Here is a 25,353-nt window from a genome sequence, read left to right as displayed (position 1 = left end):
ATTGCTCAGCTACAAAGAGAAAAGTGATCCACCTGGTTAAAGTGGAAGAAAAACATGGAACAAAAATCAAAATCTTAAAGACCTGCTACCTGACCTGATAGACTAGTAGAACCCCGTAGAGTACGGTCCTTAGACATTCTTCAAATCTGGAATCAAACTCAACTCCAAGGATCAACTTTCAGTCAAACAACAGATAAGCTCATAAAGGTGAACACTAATAGTAGGGAGGCTCATATGCCTGAGAAGAGCCAACCATACACGATCAGAAGTGACTTATTTGTCCTGGGATAAAGCTCAGAAGAGGTACAAAAAGAAGATGATAAACACAGGGACAAAGTGGAAGAATACTGTTATATTATGAGGCTTGCAAATGATGTATCAAATAAAAATGTATATTATTACATGAAAACTGATCTATAAACTGTCACACAAATCACAATAGGGTTAAAAGATACATAGGTACTGTGTGTATACAAGTATTCATGTAGGTATGTATTTTCCCCAAAGACTTCCAAAAACCAAACAGTAGTTTAGCGTACCTTAATAGTCAAGAACATCTGCCACTGAGTATTACACATTTTCAAGATCTAGCTATATGAGATCAAAATGACAGCAGCAACTCAGACAGGAAACTAATGCAGAAGGAATGTGTATATGTTAATGGGGGAGGCAAAACCCAGGAAAGGAAAGTGAGACTGGCTGCACACTGGAAAAAGAAAATTAATGCCACTGAAGTTAATGTCATGTATAAAGTGCTGAACTGGTGTATGTTCTGCTGTCTATATTCACATCACCACCACCAAGTTAAATATTTATGAAATAGTTTTACTGTGACATTACATGGGATCATGGAGCCAAAATCAATTTGAGAGTGACTGGTCCCAGCATCTTTAGCTTGTGAAGCACCACTCTCTTAAACCTAAACCCTTCAACATGGCTTTAGTGCCTCCCTTCTCCAAAGAATCTGGTCCCAACACATGCACCTCAATGCCCACATAAACTTCTAGAAACTCTGTGGAAGACTAGGCTGTACATCATTTTAGATGCAGGCTGACACATCTTTCTTCTGTAGAGCAGTGAAAGGACCAGCTATCGGAGACTCGGTTTCTGATAAAGTGCAGTTAACCCCACCCACCCGCTTGAGTGGTTTTTTAACAAACAACCCCCACCTGTGGTAAATGCCACCCTGATTGATCAACTGCCATAAAGTGGAATTCTTCTTCTCTGTAAGTGCACAAGTTTTCCTCATTCCTGTATCTGAAGTAACTGATAAGATTCAAATAGGTTTCCAAACTGTTACCCTGAGCTATGGCTAGCCAACTGAAGGTGGACAAATACCCAAACTACTGTGGATGGCCAATCATGGCGTGTATGGTTGGGCAGGAAAGTAGCAGAGGTATAAAAGGAGGGGGAAACATCAATTCGGGGCTCTCGGGTGGATGCTGCTGTGTTAGCACGCGGAAGCCCGGGTTCGAACTCGAAATAACTTTGTTAATTCGGCTAATTGGCTCGGTGATCTTTTTGGGGACTCGCTCTGTTACAAGCGGCTGGTGGGTTAAGCCATTATCTTCTGAGTAGCAGCCAACAACTACTATGCCTTAACTATTATGACTACTTGCTTATGAATGAACCAAAAACCAAACCCACTACCATCATGGTTGCTGTGAAGCTGAACACTGTGACACTCGTGACAAATGCAATAATGGTTACCCATGGTGGACAGTGTGTGATGGAGATCCCCAATTAAAACAAGCTTGGAAGCAAGAGTGGCATCCACTTCTGAAATAGCTTGCCTCAAGAAACCCTTCATAAGGTTCATACCTGGAAAAAGGATACCTATGAATCGTCTATGACTCAACAGCACTTAACAACAATAACAACCATCAAGTTGTTAGGTCTTCGCACTTGACGTAAGGCCAAGGACTCAAGGAAGGGACTAGAGAAAGAAAGCAAGCCAAAGAAGCTTTATTAAGGGGGGCTCCCGGGTGGAATTCCTTGGTCAGCGAGAAAGACACAGGCAGAGACAGACCAGATCCTAAGATGGATTGTTGTTGTTAATGTGCCGTTGAGTCGTTTCCGACTCATAGCGACCCTATGCACAACAGCCCTAAACCCTGCTCTATCCTGTGCCAACCGCACTGCCTCTGACACACCCATCCCGATTACCCCAGCCACCGAATCAATCCATCTCATAGAGGGTCTTCCCCTCCTGCGTTGTCCCTCAACCCTCCCAAGCATGATGTCCCTCTCCAAGGACCCGTCCCTCCTGGCAACATGTCCAAAGTATGTCAGACGAAGCCCCAGAATCCTTGCCTCCAGGGAGTAGCTTGGTTTAATCCTCTCCAAGATGAATCTGTTTGTTTTCCTGGCAGTCCATGGTACATTCAGTACCCTTCTCCAGCACCACAGCTCAAAAGCATCTACTCTCCTTCTGTCCTCCCTAGTCATTGTCCAACTCTCTGATGCGTAACAAGCAATTGCAAATACCATGGCCTGTATCAGGTGCACCTTAGTCTCCAGAGAGACACTGTTGCTCCTGAGTACCTCAGAGAGGTCCCTAACAGCAGACTTTCCCATCGTGATACGCTTTTTTATTTTCTGACTGCTGGTGCCAAGAATGTTGACTGTGGAGCCGAGCAAACTCTCAATCTCTTCGTCATCCATCCTGACGCTGCCAATTGGTCCAGTGGCGAGAATCTTTGTCTTTTTGACATTGAGCCTCAGTCCATACTGAAGGCTGCAGTCCTTGACCCTTCGCAGCAAGTGGTGTTGTGGAAATGGATGATGCCACTCCTGCTTCCAAGCTTGTTTTAATCAGGAACTTCACCAAACACTGTCCGCCGTGGGTAACAGTATTCGGCTTCACAGCAACCATGAGTTACCTCTGTACAGCAAGTGGAGATACGAGGGTTACACAGCCTAGGAGAATGTTTCACCATTTGAAGCTAGGGCCTGAAACAGGCTCCATCCCACCCTTAATTACCCTTACTCTAGGGGTCAGGGCCGCCCACACCCCTTTGAAGGCCAAAAAGGACAGTAACACACAATGCAAAAGACCCCAGAAACTTCCCTTGCCCAACTGCCACCAAGAGGGGCCATCGTGGAGACACCAGCCATTCCACACACTTAGCCAGCTCACTTCCAGAGTGGAGGGAGACTCCGTTCCCCAAGCCTCGTGAGGGATTTATATGTATATATATTTATGTGTGTATAACTTTTCTAAATAGTAAACTTTATTGCATTCCTTTGTTCATTTGACAGATTATTATTTACTGATAAACAGATCCCTGCTGACATTTGTGGGAGGAATGAGTACTGAAGTTTCAAAAATAAAAGAAACAAGGTAGGAGAGAGGCATAAAAATAATATATTTTAAAAATGCTGGAGTGATTTAGTAGCTGGAGAAGTGCTTAGGTGGGACTGGGTCAATTACTGGGGAAGTTGATGTGGAGTTAGAAAGCCATTGTAATTGGAAAGAGTGACATAAACAGAATGATAAGGCAAATGAGAGAATTGTGATCTTTTCAATTTGGAAATAAATTACTTCAGCAACAAATTGGACAGGATTTTTTATAGTGAGGGTCTTTAGGGAGGGAAGGGAGGGACTTGAACCGCTAGAGAAGGTAGTCTTTAGATTAGCAGCATGGAACTCCTCACCAACTATGCCACCAGTGTTCACTGGCCAATTTGTTGTGCGACAGGAAAAGGCAAGAGAGACGTATTTCCAGCAGTGAGCATGAGGGAATCCAGTCATTTTAAAGATCAAATTAATAACTTGAAGGAAAGCACCATCTACCATGGGTAGATTTATAGCTTAACAGGTGAAATGATACGGTTATGTTATTTCCACCATCAGAAATGGATCCAAATTATAAAATCCAACATCAATCTATCAGCACATTGAGGGTGCTAATAACTGCTCACTAAATGCAAGTCCTTTACTACAATTCTGCTTTTCTTGGCCTATCACATTAAGTAGCACTTACAAGAGATGGATTTAAATTTTTAAAAAAAAAAAAAAAGACCAAAAACAAGAAGTGATGGCAAAAGTGGGATATATGTGAAACTGGTGGTCGAAGTATAAACTGGTGGCAGGTTTCAAAATGCCACCTTCTATTAATGCTGAATAAATATGTACCCTAAAACTCAGCCATTTTACTCCCAGATATTTACTCAATGGAAGTACATATCAGAAGACATGTGCAAGAATATCTATAGCACACTATTTGTAACAGCCACAAACTACAAGGTACTCAAACATTCATCAATGATTTAATATATTTAATGAATTACATTAACAGAATATTATGCAACAATGAAAATGGAGCACGTAATAACACAGTCTCACAAACAATGATTAGTCAAAGGAAACAAAAAAGAGTACACAGTATATGGTTACATTTACATCAAGTCCAAATCAGGGGAAAAGTAATCTACAGTGTGAAAAGCCAACAGGCTGATTACCCTTGGGAAGATAGTAATGACTTGAAAAACACACAAAGACTTCTGAATTTTGAACATTCTGAGGTGTTTATTGATTTGTGGACTTTTCTGTAAGCATTTTCTACTGTAATTAAAGTTTACCAACTACAATGGAAATGACAAATGCATTTAAAAATAAAAACTGCAATTTACTTAGCCCACATCACTACGGCAAACCAACTTTATTCTGGAGCTAGATTTATCATGTTCTTCACTTGCAGTCATTAAATATTTGAAAATTACAGTTAGTCCAATGATCACAAGGAGATATCTCTAGCTCCCCAAGGCTCAGTGTTTATTAGGGGAAATTCCAAAGGGCAAAGAACTCATCCCATTGTCCAGGTCCCTTCCTGACTAATCTCACACTAGTTTGTTGCTACTGTTCAACTGCACTAAAAGAAGGCACTAATAATATATCAATGAAGAAAATAACCATTTAATACTTTTTGTCTTCTTCTGAATCACAATTTTTTTCTTTATATTTCTATATTTTTCTAGCCTTTTATTAAAAAAAAGAACTGACTACATTTATAATCAACATAAAGAAGTTATTTTCAATAAAAGGTAGTGGGGTAAAAATACAACTTTATAAGGAGACAAATGCTGAGGCTTAGAGAATAATCAGTATTAACAGAAAAGGTAGGACAGAACAGTGCATCAGAAAGGGAAGTAACCAAAACAACTAAACTGTGAGGTATCATCTCACCTCGAGTTGGCATATACACACATAGGAGGAGTTGTGCTGTCAAACCAAAGGCAAGTGGTTCAAATCCACTGCTGTGAGAAAAAGATGGGCAATTTCCTTCCCTGTAATTTACAGACTCTGAAAACTCACTGACGTGCCAGCTATCAGTTGGTTCCAACTTGATGGCATATAACAGCAACAATAAACACATAGAGAAATATACACATATTTTAAATCATACCACAAAGACTGAAAATCAATGGCATACTATTTAATTCACAAGATAATTTTCAAAGGACTCTTGATTCCAGGGGAAGTCAATTTTTTAAGAGGGAAACAAACCTTCTTTGCTTGAAAGGCTGGGGGCCAGGGAATAACCTCCTTTACAGTATCTAGCAGCAGTTACAAAAGTAAAACTGTTTGAAAACCAAACAAGGTTACAGAATTCCTAACACCGTCCTAATAGATTTGCTCTGTCCCAAGGCAAAAATGGAAAACAGAATCTGACAGGCAGATCTCCAGAGCCATGATGACATCACCTCCAATCAAGGTTCTGGGGCTCCCTGCATTAAGTACTCTATCTCCAAGTAAATGAATAAAGCCAGTACACAGTGCAGTAAGCCATACTGGTACTAACTCCCAAGCTTTCATCCTCCCCCACAGAGACATTTTGCAAGTAGCTATTCTTAAATTTGTTTTTGAAATCACAGCCCTGAGTACTAAATTTGAAACTAGTCAGAGACACTGATAGAAAGCCAGTTCTAATTTCACTCTCCACATCACTTTTACCTTTGATTCACAAGTCTCCCTGACCACAACCACAAACTTTTTGGTTTTAGTACTGTGCATAGAAAGGAAAAAGCAAAGCATAGAGGGAAGACCGGGAGCTAATAATCAAAGAAGTCAAACCAATGAGAGAAATCAACACACTGCCAAGATGTCTCTGCAACAAAGGCACAGAGATCTATTATTATTAATGGATAAGTGTTTGATAACCCAAAAGAATCGATCTCTGGGAATACAATGGCAACATTGCATGGGAGATAAAAGCCATGGAAAGTCAGTAACTGCATAATTGGAAGGGGGAGGGGAAAGAAGGTACTTAATTTCTAGAGCCTCAGTCCCCTTCAGAGGATGACATCAGTGGCAAAGGAAACCACTGTTTAGTCTTATTCAATGGGACACACTTCCTTCTAACTTCTGTTGAAAATTTTGTCTACAATATCAAGTTCAACATCTGGTCCAATGCTCAGTCAAATTTACTGAATCACACAGATGCTGAGTTGTATCATTTGGCATAAGAATAAAGGTAAAGTTACATCAAATTCCAGAGAAGAAAAGTGCTTAAGACTATTGTCATACATGCGTGATCTGGGTTTGATAAGCTGTAAGTGTAAAAGTTAAAACCAAATATAAGTGCAAAATTATTCTTAGTGCAGATCTCTTTGAAAACTTATTAATCAAAATGGGGTGGGGGGGTGGGTGTGAAGTTAGGAATATGATATATACCCAAGAATTTTTCTTTTACTTTTTCAAAGAGAGGAGCAAATGGGGGGGGGGGGGCCTGGGCAGGGAGAAAAGTGCAACAATGAATGAATGGAAATCCAAAATCTCTGTAAATGAAAACCACATTTTGCTTTAGAAAGCAAAAGTCTTTGTTTATGAAGTTAAGTTGCAGTTGAATGGATGTGAACTAATTACCTAAGCAGACTATTTATACCATTTTTAGACTACCTTCTCATACATTTCACCCTTTAGTTCGTTTACCCACATACTTATGCCACAAATGCAAGACCTAAATTTTCTTTTATAGAAGACAAAATAAAACAGTTATTGGACACAGTAAATCACTGTTTTATCTAGGATGTTACTGGCATTATGGCTGCCAGAAACTGTCTTAAATGTGTCAGGTGGAGAAAAAAATTGCAGCATGCCTAGCTCAAAGAACAGTGCAATGGCTAACAATGGACTGACAGTGACATGGATTCCCTCTCAGGTGAACAAAAAAATGCCACTAGAGCCAAAAGGAGAAATAAAACTAGTATGAAACATTACCCTTGAAAAAAATGTGATCAAATAAAAAACTCTTTTACACTCTCTTCAGAGCAAATGATGAGTTAAAATTAACAAAGAATTCAAATTAGCCAGAATAATGTTCTTAGGTGCCAGCTGAATCAACTATAACACATAGCAACCCTATGAACAAGATTGGAACCCTGCCCATTCAGTGCCGTTCTCATGATCTCTGTCATACTCAAACCCACTGCTACAGTCACTATGTTGATCTGTATTGGTAAGGGCCTTCCTTTAGCAAGAATGCCAGACTATATTACAGAATCACTTGCCAAGATAAGAATTACTCCTCTTTCCAAAAGCTTCAAGTTCTATAGCCAAGTATTCCACAAGAACATTCCTAGCTACGATCACTCACCATATTAAGATTCCTTAAGGACAGGTAGAATGTCTAATGCATAGGAGATACTTAGAACAGCTGTTTAAGTAATGACAAACTTCCCGTCATTACTCTTCTCTGCATCCAAGCACAATTTAGCGTACAGTATTAAAATACATCAGGCTGAGAAGCAAGGTAAAATAACTCAAATTAGAGCACAATGTGGGCACTAAGCTTTTAACTTGCATAATATCATTAAGAGAAATAAAACTCATTCTCCAGTTCTCACTCAAACCTGAACACTCCAAACCTTGAAGAGAAAAACAGACTGACAGGATACTTTATTAATCCACGGATGAGAAGTCATGTGGGTAATCAGTTGCTTAAGTCACGAGGAAGAGACAAAAAGCTCGTTCTTTCGGAATCTGAAGATTATTTTCAACTAGGAAGAACCAACTGGCTGTACACCCACATCCCACATCTCTGCTTAAGTAAGGTGGTAAAAAAAGGTTCACAAGGCAGGCTTGCTAAACCTAAAGAATTTGACAAGAGAGTTAGAGAACAAAAATTTTCAAACTTCAACTAAGCACTTTGTAGGAATTCAAGAGCTCTTAATAGAGTGCCATCACATTCTACACCAATACACATTAAAAAAAAAAAAACACCCCAACCAAAAAAACCCTCAAAACTCACAACAGCAAACGCAATGACTTTTGGCTATACAGTACAGCAAATGTCACTCGAGGCTTTAAAATGACATCACTAGAAAGAAAAGAGGCAAATACCAGGAAGCAAAAGAGAAATCATATGCTTCAGGAGTAACTGAAAACAACTCAACTACCAACATTCCAGAGTTTGCCTAGGTTTGAATTTTAGCTCCATAACTTATCAGCGACGTGGCTTGGACAAATAACTTCACCTCTCTGTTCTTTAATTCCCCAAACTCACAAACAATACTTCAAGAAAATCATTCTGAAAATTAAGCATAACAATCTACGTAAAGGTCCTGGCAAGCAAACAGCACTTGGCAATAGTAAGCTATTATAATTTTCAATGTTACCACTTTTAGAAGCCATGATCTATTCAAGTTTAAATTCAACCCACCTAACTTTACATCCATTCCTAATCTTTCCCCTAATAAATCGGAAAGCTTCTTTCAGGATTTGCCCTAACATGACAAAAATCTCCCAGGGGCAGAGGCGTCTCAAATGAACTCAAATCTGAGCCCAGCACGCTCGCGACCCAACTCCCTGTCTTGATTCTGTTGTCATCGGAGAATCTGCCCCCACTACCAGGTCGGGCTGCTCATCGGAGAATACAGACGTGAAAGTGGCTCCATGCCAGGTGCCTGTTACCGACGGCGCAGTCGGCGAGGCCTGGGCCGGCGTCCCCGGCACCCTTTGGCTGCCCGCCCCGAAGAACTGAACCCCAGTCCCTAACCTGTGTGCAGCGGGCCTCCGGTCTGGACACTGTCAGTAAACAAAGCGTCCATGATGCCAATCCCAGCGCCCCGGCCAGAGGTCACACCCCGCAACCTCTGACCTCGCCCCCACCGGGCGCAGCCCGGGTCTGCTCCCGGGGTTGAGCGATGCCGATTCCCCACGGCCGCCGGGTCGGGCTCGGGGCTTTCACCGGGACGGGAATGACGCGGAGCCTCGGAGGGGGATGGGGCGGGCCACTGGCCGGGCTGGGCCCGCTGCTTACCACCGCCGCTCCGCTGGGGACTCAGGGCCGGCCGCGTCGCAGGAGCTCCCGCCGAGAAGCAGCAACGAAGAACAGAAGCAGAAAGGAAAACCCAAATTCCGGCTTCGGTAGACTCTTAGGCGCTTTTCTAGGGGTTCAAAACTGCTGCTGCCACCGCCTCTGGCTTTATGGCCCAGACTCCGGCCCCGCTCCCACTTCCGCCACCGCCGCCGCCCCGAGCGGAAGTACCTGTCACGAGACGGCCGACGCCGCGGAGAGCGGAGGAAGGACGACGCCTCACCCTGCGTCACGTTCCCTCCGCCTCGCGCCTGGGCCCGCAGCGCCTGCTTCAAATATGTCTGCCCCCCTCTATTGTCGGTATCTCCGAGGTCCGTACAAGGAACAGGACGGCGCCATGTTGGGCCCACACGTCCGTTCCTCAGCCACATCCCAGCCTTCCTGAATAGCGAGTTCCTGGAGAGAGAAGAGAAGACAGACTTGTCCCTTCTATGGCTCCCCTCCACGAGAGCACTGATCAGTCTACCAAATAGTTCTGTGTGCTCTTCAGGATCAACAAAGCTTGCTCTGAGAACAGGCTTGCTCAGCAGAGATCCCTCAGTAATCAAAGACAACAATCAAGACCCGTCGTTGCCTGGCAGTGTGTTCAGATTCATAGTGGCGGAGTAGAACTGACCTTAACCAAGCTCCCAAAGGCCTTAGCGAGATGGATTGCAACCCTTAATGAGATGGATTGACAGTGACTTCAACGCTAAGTTTCAGCACAACAGAGATTGTCAGGATGGCGCTTGATCGGTTTTGTTGTATTGCATGTAGGGTCGCTGAGTCAGAGTTAACGCCATTGCATCTGCAACAACAAAGCAAACTGCCCCATCTTTCTCCTGCTCCTGGGGCGGGTGGATTGGAACGGATGATCTTTCAGTTAGCACTCTAGCGCTTACCCACTGTGCAACCAAGGCTCCTTAATGCGAGACAAGTGTTACTTTGTGAACTGATACAGGGATGAGGAAGGGCATCTTTTACTGAGCACCAGTGCTATACTTTGAGTAGTTCTTACTTAAACTTACTCATTGTTGTGGAGTTGATCCTACTTACAGCTGACCCTCCAGTGGTTTGACAGAAGCTGTAAATCGCACAGAAGGATTCCAATGGCCCAAGAGGGACGGCCTTTGAGTAACCACAGCACCACCCGACCTGAGAGGCACAACTACCAGAGCTCAAGAAAAGGTTATTACGACTATTTTGCAAATGTAAAACTAAGAATTGAAGAACCCAGAAAATCACTTTACCCGTCTCACAAAGTAATTAGCAGAGCCAGCATTGTGAGGCAAGCTCTCTCATAGGACAATGTGTGTGATCTTTCTTCTTGTTGTTGAGTACCGTCAAATCGGGGATTTTCAAGGACTGTAAATCATACTTGGAGGAGATAGCTAATCTTTCTCCTGCGGAGCAGCTGATGGATTTAAACCTCTTACCTTTGCATTGTCAGTGCAATTCCTTACCACTAAGTCACCAGAGTTCCCTATGTGAACTGTATATTGGCCAGCAAATAATTGCACTTACTGTGTTCTTGAATAATAGAGACAGAAGAGATGAGGTAGACACTTGAAGAACAAAAAGGTGGTAGCCCAAGAAAATGGAAAAAGACCTCAAGGTTTTAGAATTTAATGTTATAAGGTAGACTATAAAGATGAACCCTGTAGAACTTAGGAGGTGCCCCACGTTCCCAGCCTCACTCCACTCTGAATTTTATTTTCCACAACATGCTCCTATTATAGTCTTTCCTATCTTTCTCAAAAAAAATTCCATTATTTCAGTTGGTAAGTACAAAAATCTGAGTGACATAATGGTTAAACTGCTCAGGCCCTAAACCCTAAGTTAAGTGGTTCGATCCCACCAGCACCATCTCTGGAGAAAGATGGGGATGGCTGCTTCCACAAAGATCACAATCTTAGAAACCTTATAGGATAATTCCACTCAGTCCTATTGGTTCTATATGAGTCTGAATTGTCCAGGCAGTCCATGGTATATTCAATACCCTTTGCAGTAATAGAAACGCCAATTCTCAAATTTACATGAACCCACTGCCTAACTCATGATGACATTCCATTTGGGTTTCTGAGGTTAAAAAATCTTTATGGGAGGAGATTGCCTAAGTTTCTGGCTCAGAGCAGCTGGGGAATTCAAACCTACCTATTCCCCTGACCTTTTGGTTAACAACCCAGCATGTAACGCACTGTTTCACCAGGGCTCCAAATTTGGAAGAGTAAAGCCGGAGACCCCAGCAGCTACATCAATCTTCAAGAAGAAGAGTAAAAAGGGAGCTCTGGTGGCCTAGTGGCAAGAAGCTGAGCTGTAATCCCAAATGTGTGTGGTTCAAATCCACCAGATGCTCCGCTGGAGAAGTGTAGACAATCTCCTCCTGTGCCAGTTATACCTGACTCAATGACACACAACAAAGGAAAAAATAAAGAGTAAAATAAGAGACCATTCACTTTCTAATTTCCAAATATGCCACAGTAAAACCTATGAGAGCCAGAACTAGACTGGATTGCCTTGCTGTTCAGGGCTCACAAGTTTTCTGCCTTTGACAGGATATAGTCTTGTCACTTTTCTATTCCTCTTTTTTATTGGAAAAATAGTTGAGCTTTGCTTCTCTGGTAAGTTTCCAGCTTATACAGATTTTAGCTTTCACAGACTTTATAACAAACTATCGTTGTTATATGCCACTGAATAACCTGCAACTCACCAAGACCCCTATGTACAACAGCTCTGAGCCCTGCCGTATCCTGAGTCAGTCTCACTGACTCTGTCAAACCTACCCTCATTGCACCAGTTACTGTGTCAATCCATTTCATCCAGGGTCTTCCTCTCCTATGCTGTCTCTCTACCCTTCTAAGCATATTATCCCTCTCAATGGACTGGTCCCTCTTAGACACAGTCCAGAGTATGTCAGAAGAGCTTCAAAATCCTTGCCTTCAAGGAGCAACTTGCTTTCACCCTTTCCAGAATAAACTGTTCTCTTGACAGTCCATAGTATCTTCAATACTCTTCCCCAGGACCAAAACTCAAAGGCTTCAATTCATCTTGTGTCATCTTTGGTCATTGTCCAGCTCTCTGATGCATAGCAAGTTAATTGTGAAGTCCATGCTATAGTCATTTAAACTGCCATAACAACAAACACAACAATAACTTTTTTTTTTAATGGGCAAAGTAACCCAAGAAGACATCCAAATGGCTACAATCTTTATTATTTAATGTCCAGTTCTAAAACTCATTATCATAGATTTGAAACTGGCTCACAGCTGACCCTCCAGTCAGTTTTCAGAGACTGTGAACCACACTGGAGAAGATTGCCCATTGTTCTTCCTTGGAGCTGCTGTTGGATTTGAACTGTCAGAGTGAAGCCATATTTGGGTTAGCAGTGTAGCTCCCTACAATCTGCCCTACCAGAGATCCTTATCTCGTGCTACCATAACAAAAAATACTACAAGTGGGTGGATTTAACAAAGAAATTTGTTTTCTCGGCATTTGGGAGGCTAAAAGTTAAAATCCAGGGTGTTGGCTCTAAGGAGAATCTGTCCTTTCCTTGTCAGTTCCCCCAAATGTCATCTCTTCAACTTCTATTCCTTGGATCTTCATGTAACATTATTTATCTCCCCCAGCTCTGTTTGCTTTCTTTCTTGCTGGTTTAATCTCTTTTATATCACAAAAGAGGTTTAGAATACATCTCACACTCTCTCATTAACACAACAAAAATCAATTTCCAAGTGGGATTATAACCATACAAATAAAGCATGAGGTTTAAAAAAAAACACATTTTTGAGACCACAATTCACTTCATAATAGCTCTCAAATACATGAAAAATGCTCATCATCATTAACCATCAGAGAGATACAAATTAAAAATATACAAAAGTCTTGGCATTTTAGTATTACAAAATGGCCCTCCTGGTATGGTACATATAGGATTACTAACTGAAATTTCCATGACACAAACTTTGTAGTTAGTGTTCAATTGCAACATTTTTCATAATAGCCAAAAAGTAGAAACAGTGTAAATATCCATCTTGGGGTAAATGAGGAAACAAAATGTGGCCTATATATACATTGAAATACTACTCAGAGAAGTGAAGTCTTGATACATGTTACAATATGGGTAGAACTTAAAGATAGTATGCTGAATGAAATAAATCCATCACAAAAAGACAATGTCTCCCTCAAAAACACAAGAGTAGGTAAATGAATAGAAACCAACATTTACTTGTAGCTATAGAGAGAGGGAGAGAGGAATTACGACTTATGGAGCACCAAATTTTAGCTTACAGTGATAGAAAAATGGAATTGATTAAAGATAAGATTCCATAACTGATTAGTAGTTATGGTCATTAAGTTAAACTTGTAAAAAGTTGAATTGGCAAATGTTGAGTGATAAATATATACACAACAACAAAAACAACTTTTTTGACACCTTATGATTTGAGGGTTTAAGATCATAGTTTTATGGGACATCCCAGTTAGTTGGACTAATACTGTATTTAGTGCTTCTGTTCGTAGCCTCTATTTTGTTACTTTGTGTTTGGGGTCTTAAAATCTTGCTTGCATGTGTCCTTGCAAATTGTCCAATTGCGAAACTCCAATGGAGATGGTCTCCATGTACCTAGAGCAAAAGAGAGAAGGGATTTTAAGAATTAGAGGAAGACATGTAATGTTTAATTACTTCTCTCCATGAATAACTCTCTCTTTTGTTATGAGACCAGAAGAACCAAGTAGTGTCATTATTGAACATTTTAATCTAAGATTGTGTAGAAAAATCCCTATCAAAAGAGAGATAGTGTAGAAAAAGATTTCAAATTCCCATGGAATCTGGACTTTATGGAGCCATGGAGCCTGGATGAACTTCTGAAACTTTTGTTCTAAGAAAACTCTTAAATTTTAATAATAATAATAATAATAATAACCCTCCCTGAAGTCTTCCTAAAACTTAAGTTGTTTTGGCTTGATTTGTAAAGAAAGTCTGCCTTAAGCATCAAACTATTTTAAGAACTATATATTTGAGATTAAATTGACTACAGCTAACTGGAAAGATTTGATAGGAAACTTGAAATAAAATAAAGCAGTTAGTTTATGTTAATAAAGGAGGAAGAATGCAGAAAAGGAAGGCAAGAATGGTTACATACTTGAAGGATGTGATCAATGTTGATGGATTATTTATGTAAAAATTGTTGAATTGATACATGTATATTCTCAACAAGAAAAAAAAATCATATAAATTATGAGAAAAGAGTAAAGTCTCAGCATTGTAACCCTAACCAACAGAGTTGAAAGAATATAATTTAGAGTCTCATAATATAGCTTTGGTCAACTAATTTTTTTTTTATATGTGTACCGTCAAATCGGATCTGACTGGTACAGGATGAGATTGTCCCTCCTTCTTCAGCAGAGCATCTGGTGGTTTTGAACCATGCACCTTTGGGATTGCAGTTCAGCTTCTTGCCACCAGGCCACCAGAGCTTGCCATGGTCAACTAATTTTTGACAAGGATGTCAGGTTCATCATCCAGTGGGAGAGGAAGAGTCTCTTCCATAAATTGTGCTTTGAAAATTGTATTTGCATATACAGAAGAATGAATCTGGATTTATATCTCACAGCACACACAAAAATGGATCTAACATCTAAATGTGAAAACATAACTGAAATTCTTAGAATAAATGCATGAGTGAGGATATGTGACCTAGAGTCTTATGACCAGTTATCAGATATGACAACGCTTGAGCAACAAAAAACAAAGTAGGTAAATAGGAACTGATAAAAAGAAAACATTTTTGTAAATCAAAGAACGTTATTAACAAAGTGAAAAGTTGGGATAAAGTTTTACCTATCAAGGGTCTAATATTTTAAAAAAATAGATGAAACATCTACAACTGAATAATAAAAAGGAAACCTAATTAACAGATGATAAAAAATGGTAAATTTCAGTAGAGAGGATATTCAAATGGCAAGCGAACATATAAATGGATGGTCAGCACTTTTTGCCATTAGCAATTGTTGCCCAATAAATTTCAATTTATAATGACCCATTAAGACAGAGTAGAACTGCCCCATAGAGTTTCCAAAGTTGTAATTATTTACTGAAACAAAATGCATCATCTTTCCTCTGTGAAGCAGGTGGCTGAACAAAGCTGCTATCAAATTGACTCATAGCAACCCTCCATAGAGCTTCTAAGGCTGAGAATCTTTAAAGCAGCTGACTTGCATGAAGTGGTTGGTAAATTCAACCTGCTGAGCTATTGCTTATTAGCCCAATACTTAATCAACACTCCTTTCATTTGTCTTTGTTGTTGTTGATTGCTGTCAAGTCGAGCACAACTCATAGAGAACCCATGAACAAAGGGCCTGAAGCCTTTCTATAACTAATGCCATTTATCAAAGTTCATAGAGTTTCCAGAGGCATGTTGTTTAGGAAGTGGATACCAGCCTGCTTCATTAGCCTTTAAGGTTAGGGCAGGGTTCATATTGGCTCTTCATAGGGTTGCTATGAGTCATACTTGACTCAATGGCACCTAACAATAATAAAACAACAACAACAATAAAAATTACCTACAGTAGAATATCAATTGTCAAGATAAGGAAAAAGAAAAACAATGGATACTAGTGTAGTTGCAGAAAAACCTGGAACCTTCATCCATTGCTAGTATGGATTCAATATTTCTGCAGCTACTATGGAGAACGGTTTGGTGGTTCCTCAAAAAAAAAATGGAAGATCAAACTCCCATATGATCCAGCAATCCTAATCCAAGGTATATATATACTCAGAAGAAGCAAAGACAGGAAACTGTATACCAGTGTTCATTGCAGCACACTTTAGCCAAATGGTGAAAATAATAGACATGCCCATCAGCAAATGGATAGAGAAACAAAATGCATAAATGTATACAATATAATATCATGCAGTCATAAAGACAAATGAAGTTCTGATGTATGCCATACAAACTTTTGTAGGTTTAAGCCAGCAAGTTTGTGTTGATTGGTTAGAGGAGTTGTAGAAAACTAGCACAAGCTCCTTCTTTGCCTCTTCACAGTATAAATCCAGATGGTTCAAGCTTCCATCATTTCTCATTGAATTATTGCAATAACCTAATTTCTTTGCTTTCTCTCCCACTGAATCCTCTAGCAGAACAGCAGCCAAGGTAGTTCTATTTAAAAAAGTCAAACCAAGTCATTCTCCTGCTTGACTCTTCCAATATGTCTGTGTCTCAGTAGAAATCAAATACCTTATCTCTTCCTACTATTGTCTCTGGTTGCTTATACCATACTAGTCCTTTTGTGACTGACAAATTTTGCTTAGGATCACGTCCTATAGATATGTCCACCTTGTGCAGAGTTTTGTGTGTCACTCTTTTTGGTGGTGGCGTCAATTTCTCTGCTTTATTTCTTTTTCTGTGCTAATTTAATTTTGTTTATGCCTTTTATTTTTAAAATAAATTCATTTCCTTAAAATCTGCCAGCACTAAAACTGTGTTAATACTTTCTAAGCCTTTATGATATTCTTTTTCATTTGGATGAGAGGATTTTCTTGGAGATTACCCTATCAATTACTATCTTATTCACAAATCTAAAACAGTTCACTTTGTCTTGATATCCCTTTGATTGCTTCTCCATTTAGAATTTCTGTAACTACATTTTCTTTGTAGTTTTCATCTTTCAGGAACTCATAACACTTATTTCCTGATATATATATATATATTTTGTATATTTCGGTGTCAGGGTCACTTTCCAATGGTATTGTCATGTCCATTAATTTTTGTTGTTGTTGTTGTTGTGTACCATCAAATCAGATCCAACTGGCACAAGAGGAGATTGCCCCTCCTTCTCCAGTGGAGCATCTGGTAGATTTGAACCACATACCTTCGGGACTTCAGCACAGCTCTTGTCACTAGGCCACTAGAGCTCTCTTCTATCAATTAATTTTAGATTGTTGTCTGTTCTCGTGGATTCTGTGTCAGGACAAAGAATTCCCTTTAGGATTTCTTGTAAGTTTCTTCTCATTTTCACAAATTAACTTAGTTTCAGTTTATCTGGAAATGTCCTAATTTCATTTCATATCTGAAGGATAGTTTTGCTGGGTATAGAATGCTTGGCTGATTCTCCCCCCCCTTCAGTTTTATATGTATCTGCTCATTGTTTTGTTTTTTTGTTTGTTTTTGCCTGTGTGATTTGTGCTGAAAAACTGGAGCTTAATCTTTCTGATTCTCCTCTGTAGGTAACTCTTTGTTTTACCTGAGCTGCTTTCAGTATTCGTTGTCTTCAGTTTTGGAAAATTAGATTAAGATACGTTGTGTCGACTGAGGGTAAAGAATAAAAAAATGAGACAGAACACCAAGAATGTATACATAAACAGAGACGTAAAGCAGGGCATGAGCAGTTGGAACAATTGAAGCACCTAACTCAACTTCCCTGTGCCTTTATTGAAAATTGCCAGGGAGCAAATCACAAAGATAATTCTATGCAAACAAAGCTAAGCTCTTTCTATTGAAAACCTATGCTTGACTCAGGAGGGAGGGTCTAGCAAATACAATGCAAGAATTGTGTAAATGCTTAAGGTCTGCCTTAGTTCCTACCTTGGTGCTTCAGAGTGAATTCCAGCTTGTATCCACGTCTCCCTTTTATACGGATATATTCTTTGGTTTGTGATAAATATTTAGTATGAAATTTGGCTTCCCACAATATGTCTTTGTGAGTTTCATCTCTTCTTTTGGTTTCTTGAATGCATATTTTCTAATTTTCCATAATATCTGGGAATTTATCTTCCAGGATATCTTCAACACTTTCCTCTGTTCTTTTTTTTTTTTTAATCTATTCTTGTGCTAGAATGCCAATTGCGAGTAAGTTACTCCACTTGATGCTGTCCCACATGATTCTTTTTTTTTTTCTTTCTTTCCTTTCTTGTTGTGTACCATCGAATAGAATCTGACTGTCACAGGAGGAGATTGCCCCTCCTTCTTCAGCAAAGCATCTTGTGGATTTGAACAACGTGTCTTTGGGATTTCAGTGCAGCTTCTTGCTGCTAGGCCACCAGCACTCCCTCCACCATGATTCTCATGTCTTCTTCATTTCCCTTCCTTGTTTTTTCCAATCTGTTTTCCTCAATCTTTGAGAGACACTTAACTATCATTATAGGCAGCCTGGGATGCATAGGGAGGCAGGAACCTAGACTTCCTGGCTAGGGATATTTTCCTTGCCAAGCTAAGGTCTGAGTGCAGGCAGGGCACTCAGCCAGGGCGGGCTAATTTGAAGAGACAGTCATTACCAATTTGAGCTATCCAAGGATGGTGTACTTTACAGAAGGTGTATTACTCCAAATGTGGCTGTGGCATATGGTAAGCAAGGTATCTCCAAGGTTTCTCAGTGAGCGGCAGGACTCTAGTCAGAGGTAGTACCCCTACTAATTCAGCACTTGCTTGCAGGCCAGGTGTGGCATAGGCTGCTAGTTCCTGAAGGGTATCTCTGAGTTGTGCACATGTTTCCAGCACCAGCTACAAAGGGGGTGGGTCTGGTCTTTGATAGGCTATGGGAACATGTGGTAGGTGTTAGTGGTATGGGAAATTCACTCCCCTGATCCTCAGGAGGATACAGGGAACAAGGAAGGAGACTGCATCTTTCTTGTTATCAGTTAAGTATTGGTATGGACACTTTTGCAGTTCCAGGTTGGAGAGCTGGCCAGATTGCCATTGAAAATGACCTTGCCCCACTGTTTACAATTCTGTGGTCCATCAGCCTCCATATTCAGTGTCTTCATTTAGTTTCTTCCTTCAGCTGGTGTTTAAAGTACTTCTTTACATTTTCCTTTTAACTTAGAGTCCCAAAATCGATCTTCTGTTATCTGCTTTCTTTGTTTCTTGGGATCTTGGTTGAAAAGGATTATTATTGTTGTTATGTGCCACTGAGACATGTATGACTCATAATGACCCTAGGAACAGCCAACTTGAATCCTGTCCTATCCTGTACCTCATCTTCTCTGAGACCCTAATGCCCCTTGCTGAAGTCACCATGTCAATCCATCTAATTGAGGGTCTTCACTGGCCCTCTAACTTTCTAAGCATGAGACCTGCTTCCAAGAAATAACCTCACCTAACTATATGCCCAAAGTATAAAAGATGAAGCTTCACCATCTTTGCCTCCAAGGAACACTCTGACGGTACTTTTCCCAAGACACATCTGTTTGTTCTTTTGGCAGTCTAAAGGATATCACTTGGGATTATTTAATGGGATATGGTACTATTCTCCAGCACCATGGTTCTTCTGTCATCCTTATTCATTGTCCAGCTCTCTGATGTGTAGCAGGTGATTGGAAAAACCAGGGCTCAAATCAGGCACACCTTAGTGTTCAAAATCATTGCTTTTCAGCATTTTAGAGAGGTCCCTAACAGCAGATTTACCCAATGTAATATGTCTCCTAATTTCTTGACTGCTGATATCAAGGGTGTTGATTGTGGATCCAAGTTAGATGGAAATCATTGACAGGTTCAATCCTTTATTCCTCTATCATAATGTTGACTGTTGATCCAGTGGTGAGAACCTTTGTTTTCTTGATGTTGAGATGCAATCCATAACTAAGGCTGTAGCCCTTGATCTGCAACAAGTGTTTCATATCCTCCTCACTTTCAGGAAGCAAAGTTGTGTCCTCTGCATAAACACAGGTTGCTAATGATTCTTCCTCTAATTCTGATGCCATATTCTTGTTCACAGAGTCTGGCTTTGCTAATTATTTGCACAGCATACAGATTGAATAGGAATAGAGAAAGAACACAACCCGGAAGCACTCCCTTCCTAGCAGTTCCTATATCCCTAGTCTGCCATCTTATTTGGAAGTCCTTGGCTCTCTTTCTTGTTTGTACGGAGGTCTATACTGTAATCTATTTGCAGTTACTTGGCTAATAACATCACAATAGGGGAAGCAGTGTGTGTAAATGAGAATGTCCTTATGTAACTTTGATATTGTTGTTAAGTGCTGTCGAGTCATAGGCGACTCATAGCAACCTTATGAATGGAAGACCTGAACACTTGTATAATTGTCCTCATTTCTCCAAGTTTCTGGAGGCAAGCTATTTCAGAAGTGGATGCCACTCCTGCTTCCAAGCTTGTTTTAATCAGGGAGCTCCCCTAAGCACTGTCCACCATAGGTAATCATTATTATATTTGACATATCAGTGTAACAGTGTTTAGCATCACAACGACAATGAGTTACCTCTGTACAGCAAATGGCCAGACCAGTGTTATACCACTTAGAAGAATGTTTGATAAAAAATAATTAAAATCATGCCTGAGATAGGTTTAAGAAAAAAACAAAACAAAACAAACAAACAAACAAAAAACAACACCAACAAGCCCATCAAAATGTAGGTTTGAATAAATGAGAATTATATTTAACAGCACACTAAATCAGTAATTTAGCTCTGGTGACCTAGAGGTAAAAAAACCTGCATTGTAATCCCAAAGGTGTTCAACTCCACCAGCTGCTCTGAGGAAGGATTAGTTGTCTCCTCCTATGTGATTTACTGCCTCTGAAAACCCACTGAAGAGTCATCTATGAGTCAATTCCAATATGATGACAAACAACAACAATAAATCAGTAAGTGTGCATATGTATTCACTGCCTACTATGTGTTGTCAAGTGCTGCCGAGTCTTTGGCGACTCATAGTGACCCTATGAACAAAAGTCTTCGACACCTGCGTGACTTTCATCCTTTCTCCAGATTCATAGGGTTTCTGGAGGCAAGCTATTTACGGAAGTGTATGCCACTCCTGCTTCCATATATCTTTTTTCCCCATATACCTTTTTACATAACTAAAATAAAAGTACAACAAATCAATCAACTCCATTGACAACACATCCATTCTGACTCACTGACAGTGAGGAACTGATTCCCAAGGCTATAAATTTCAAGGAAGAGGAAGCTGACAGTTATATTGTTCTCCCATGGAGCAGTGAGGCTGGTAGATTTGAACTGCTTTTGGTTAGCAGCCAAGCTGCTTTACCATTCATCAGCAGGGGTAAAAATCCACAAGAAAGATTTGTACCAAACACGACATTCCAGCTAAGAGTAACACAGCACATCATGTGATTTCCTAGCTCTGAAAACCTACTGGAGGGTTAATTATGAGTAAATTTCAACTCCATGGTACCTAACAACAAGAAGAAACCTGGCTAAATGCTTTTACATACCTGGAGTATAACAAAAGGGGGCGCAGATATTTGGATATTTGGCAATGATAGAAAATTTTAAACTCTTCAAATTTTCAATCTGTATGTACAAGTACAAAATTTTAAGTACTAGCTTTCTGGCATGAACAGGACAGTATTTCCATTTCAATGTCCTCTAACTTTGACATTACATTATTACAAACACATATTGTGTGGGGATAAAATTCAGTCTTTGACAGAGGTGAATCAGGCAGATCTAGAGATAGCCTCTCTCACCTATGAAAAATACTACAAACTTTTTTAAAAAGACTACCTAAAATGACTGGAACAGCACATCAACAGAGAACTTCCTAAAGTACAGGCTGAGTTTAGAAGGGGTCATGGTACTAGGAATATGAGGCAGTCGTCAGAGCAGAGCAAGGAAACACTGCATAGTTCAAAATTGGGAAGGGTGTACTCCAGGGATAAATCCTCTCTCCATACCTTTTCAATCTTTATGTGGAACAAATTATCTAGGAGGCTGGGCTCTATGAGGAGAAATGTGGCATCAGAATTGGAGGTAGACTCATCAAGAATCTGTGTTATACAGATAACACAACCCTGCTTGCTGAAACTGAGAAGGATTTGAAGCGCTTGCTACAGAAGATCAAGGACTGCAGCTTTCAATATGAATTGAAGTTCAGCATCAAGAAAGCAAAAGATTCTCACCACTGGGCTGACTGGCAGCATCATGATAGATGGTGAAGAGATTGAGATTGTTAACAGCTTTGGTTTTCTTGGCTCTGCAATCAACACTTTTGGTACCAGCAGCCAGGAAATTAAAAGATAAATGGCATTGGAAAATTCCGCTGTCATAGACCTCTCCAAAGTAATGAAGAGCAACTATATCAGTCTAGAGACTAAGGTGCACCTGGCACAGGCCATGGTTTTTGCAATTACTGCTATGCATCAGAAAGCTGGACAATGCCTAGGGATGATAGAAGAATTGATGCCTTTGAGCTGTGGTGCTGGAGAAGAATATTGAACATACCATGGACAGCTAGGAGAACAAACAGGTTTGTCATAGAGAGGGTGAAACCAGGCTGCTCCTTGGAGACAAGGATTCTGAACATACTTTGGACATATTGCAAGGAGGGATCAGTCCTTAGAGAGGGATGTCATGCTTGGGATAGTGGAGGAACAGCTCAAGAGAGGAAGAACCTCAATGCAATGGATTTATTCAGTGACTAGAGTAATGGGAGTGAATGCGCTGGAGACAGTGAGATTGGCAAGGACAGAGCAGGGTTTAAGATTGTTGTACATAGGGTCACTGTGAGTTGTAGGCGACTCAACGGCACATCACAACAACAACAAAGGTCAGGTAGTCTAAAGCATTAGACTTCCTGAACACCAAATGTAGAAGATAAACATTCTGTCAAAAATTGCCAAAGATGCATGATTAGTAAGATTGGAGGACTTCTTCTGATTAAGGTTGTTTAGCATGTAATAAATGTAAGGTAAACCTGTCCCTTTCATGTTCATCACCAATAGTCATGGATCACTTTCTCAGAAACAGAAGTGAAACCCACAACAAAACAAAATCTAAGCCAAATCTTGTTTCAGCTAACTTAGGATGAGTGTCTCAATTTGAGGGTGCTTTCACATATCTTTCCCTCTGAGTGTATTGCTAGGAGAAGATATTCCTTGGAGAGAGACATTATGCTTAGAAAGGTGGAAGGTAAAAAAAAGGAAAATAAAATCCCTGCAACTAAAAAAAAGAAAGGTGGAAGGTCAGTGAAAGAGAGGAATATCCTTTGTAATATGGAGAGACATAGTGACTACAGCAGTGGGCTCAAGTCTCAGAGATTGTGCAGATGGCACAAGATTGGTTTCAGATCTGGTGTTCATAGGTTTGTTATAACCTATGAACAACTTGATGCCACCTAACAACAACAACTGATCGTGAATGTCCATAAAAATTCTTTGATCATCATCATAAAAATGTCTTTTTTCTCTCTTGAATGCTCTGCTACTGTGATTTTAAACTAAGGAAAGGCCACACTGGAAAAACCTGGCTAATGTTATGGCAAGGTTGGACTCTTCTGGGATCTAATTTCTTCAATATATGTAATTTGATATATAGCAAATGTGTGATGATTTGATTATAAACACTTTTACAACTTTGTCTTGAAGGAAAGTTAGCAAAATTAATTTACTCTGAAGATAATATTCTTTAGCTCTTGTGGCCTAGCCCTGTCAACTCTAAGATATTGCAGTTCAAACCCACCAGCTCCTCTGCAGAAGAAAGATGACAATCTACTCCTGTGTAATTTAAAGTCTCTCAGCTATGAGTTGATTCTGACTTGATGATATACAACAATAACAAAGATAATATCCATTCTGTAAAAAGAGCAAGGATAACACGAGGATGGCTGAGTTCAACCTCCACTAACTGCTCAAGGGGGTACTGCCCCCATCAACAGCATCCACAACACAAAACCTATTCCCATGAGATAAGACATTGTGCCGCACGCTCCCACATCTCTTTCTACTAATTCCAACAACAATCCTACTTGTCTGTGGTTGTTATATGCTGTCAAGTAGATTCAAATCACACCTGACCCTCCAGCAGGTTTTTTTTGGTGTTTTTTTTTTTTTTTTTAATAATCCAGCAGGTTTTCAGAAGCAGGAAATTGAACGAGAGGAGATCCCATTCTCCTCCTGTGGAGCAGCTGGTGGATTTAAACCACATGCCTTTAAGATTTCAGTGCTGTTTCCTACCAGTAGGCTGCCAAGAGCTCTTTACTACTCTACTGGGTCTAAAATCTGTTGCAATCGCTCACAGAACACACAGACTCATATTCATGATTGTAGAATTTATGAGGGAAGTTAACAGGCTATGATTCCAGTTGGCAGCTGGACACCATAGCAATCCAGATTTCTTCTCAAGCATGCTGGTAGGTCTTTTGACCTTCAGCCTCATAGCTTAGGTCAGTATCCCGAAGTCCCCTTAGTCTTGCCAGCTATGGTATTTTCCCTTAGTCCTCCAGCATGCTTGAGTGAAGGTCTCTGGCTCAGTTTGCTCTGTGATTCTCTGCTGAGCCTGCTGCTACTGCTGGTCCTTGGGGCCAGTCTGATTGGTGCAGGAATCTTTGGTGCCCTGCTACATATTCCTTGCTGGTGTTGAGATACCCAATTCCTACTACTGAATTTGCTCAATTTAATGGCAAAACCAGACAATTTCCTGTGGATAGACTAACTCACCCTAACATGCACATAATCTCACCCAAGTGCGTGGCAAAGCCAAAGTCTCTCAGTGGCTAGGAAAGTTATTTGGAACAAAAAACTCTTGCCATCACACAGTACGACCTGGCAAACATTTACAGAACTAGTATAAAGTTACATAAAGTCAATTTTAAAATCAGAAGAAGCATTAGATGAAACTATTTCTAAACATAAATACCCTTATTTTTAAAAAGCTTTATATATAAGGCATAAACATCAAAAGTTATGATACTATATAGTCAGAATTAACCAAAATTATTAAGTGTATAAACATTTGAATTAAGTTATATAGATAAATGGCATCATTATCCCAGTTAAGCCATTAGATTCCATTCGATTCGATTCGATTCAATTCTATTCGATTGTTGTTGTTATGTGTGGTCCAGTCGCTTGCGACTCATAGCGACCCTATGTACAACAGCCCTAAACCCTGCTCTATCCTGTGCCAATCACACTGCCTCTGGCACACCCACCCCGATTACCCAAGTCACTGAATCAATCCACCTCATAGAGGGTCTTTCACTCCTGCGCTGTCCCTCCACCCTCCCAAGCATGATGTCCCTCTCCAAGGACCTGTCTCTCCTTACATGTCCAAAGGATGTCAGACGAAGCCCCAGAATCCTT

The 25,353-nt window shown here is 40.3% G+C and overlaps 1 protein-coding gene across 1 annotated transcript in view; it reads right to left on the bottom strand.

Moving 5' to 3' along the window:
* The window catches only part of RAB7A (RAB7A, member RAS oncogene family), a 90,597-nt gene extending 81,108 nt beyond the window's left edge, over positions 1–9,489 (bottom strand). Inside the window, exon 1 of the mRNA XM_006895182.1 lies at positions 9,264–9,489. The gene's annotated coding sequence lies outside the window, so the exon portion shown is untranslated. The remainder of the gene's footprint in view (positions 1–9,263) is intronic.
* Between the last annotated feature and the right edge of the window lie 15,864 nt (positions 9,490–25,353).

The sequence above is a fragment of the Elephantulus edwardii genome, unplaced genomic scaffold (genome assembly GCF_000299155.1).
Source record: "Elephantulus edwardii isolate Elephantulus edwardi_28Jun2011 unplaced genomic scaffold, EleEdw1.0 scaffold00161, whole genome shotgun sequence".
NCBI classification, from domain to species: domain Eukaryota; kingdom Metazoa; phylum Chordata; class Mammalia; order Macroscelidea; family Macroscelididae; genus Elephantulus; species Elephantulus edwardii.
Note: the sequence above shows the minus strand (reverse complement) of the source record. Positions and strands in the feature narration are given on the sequence as shown.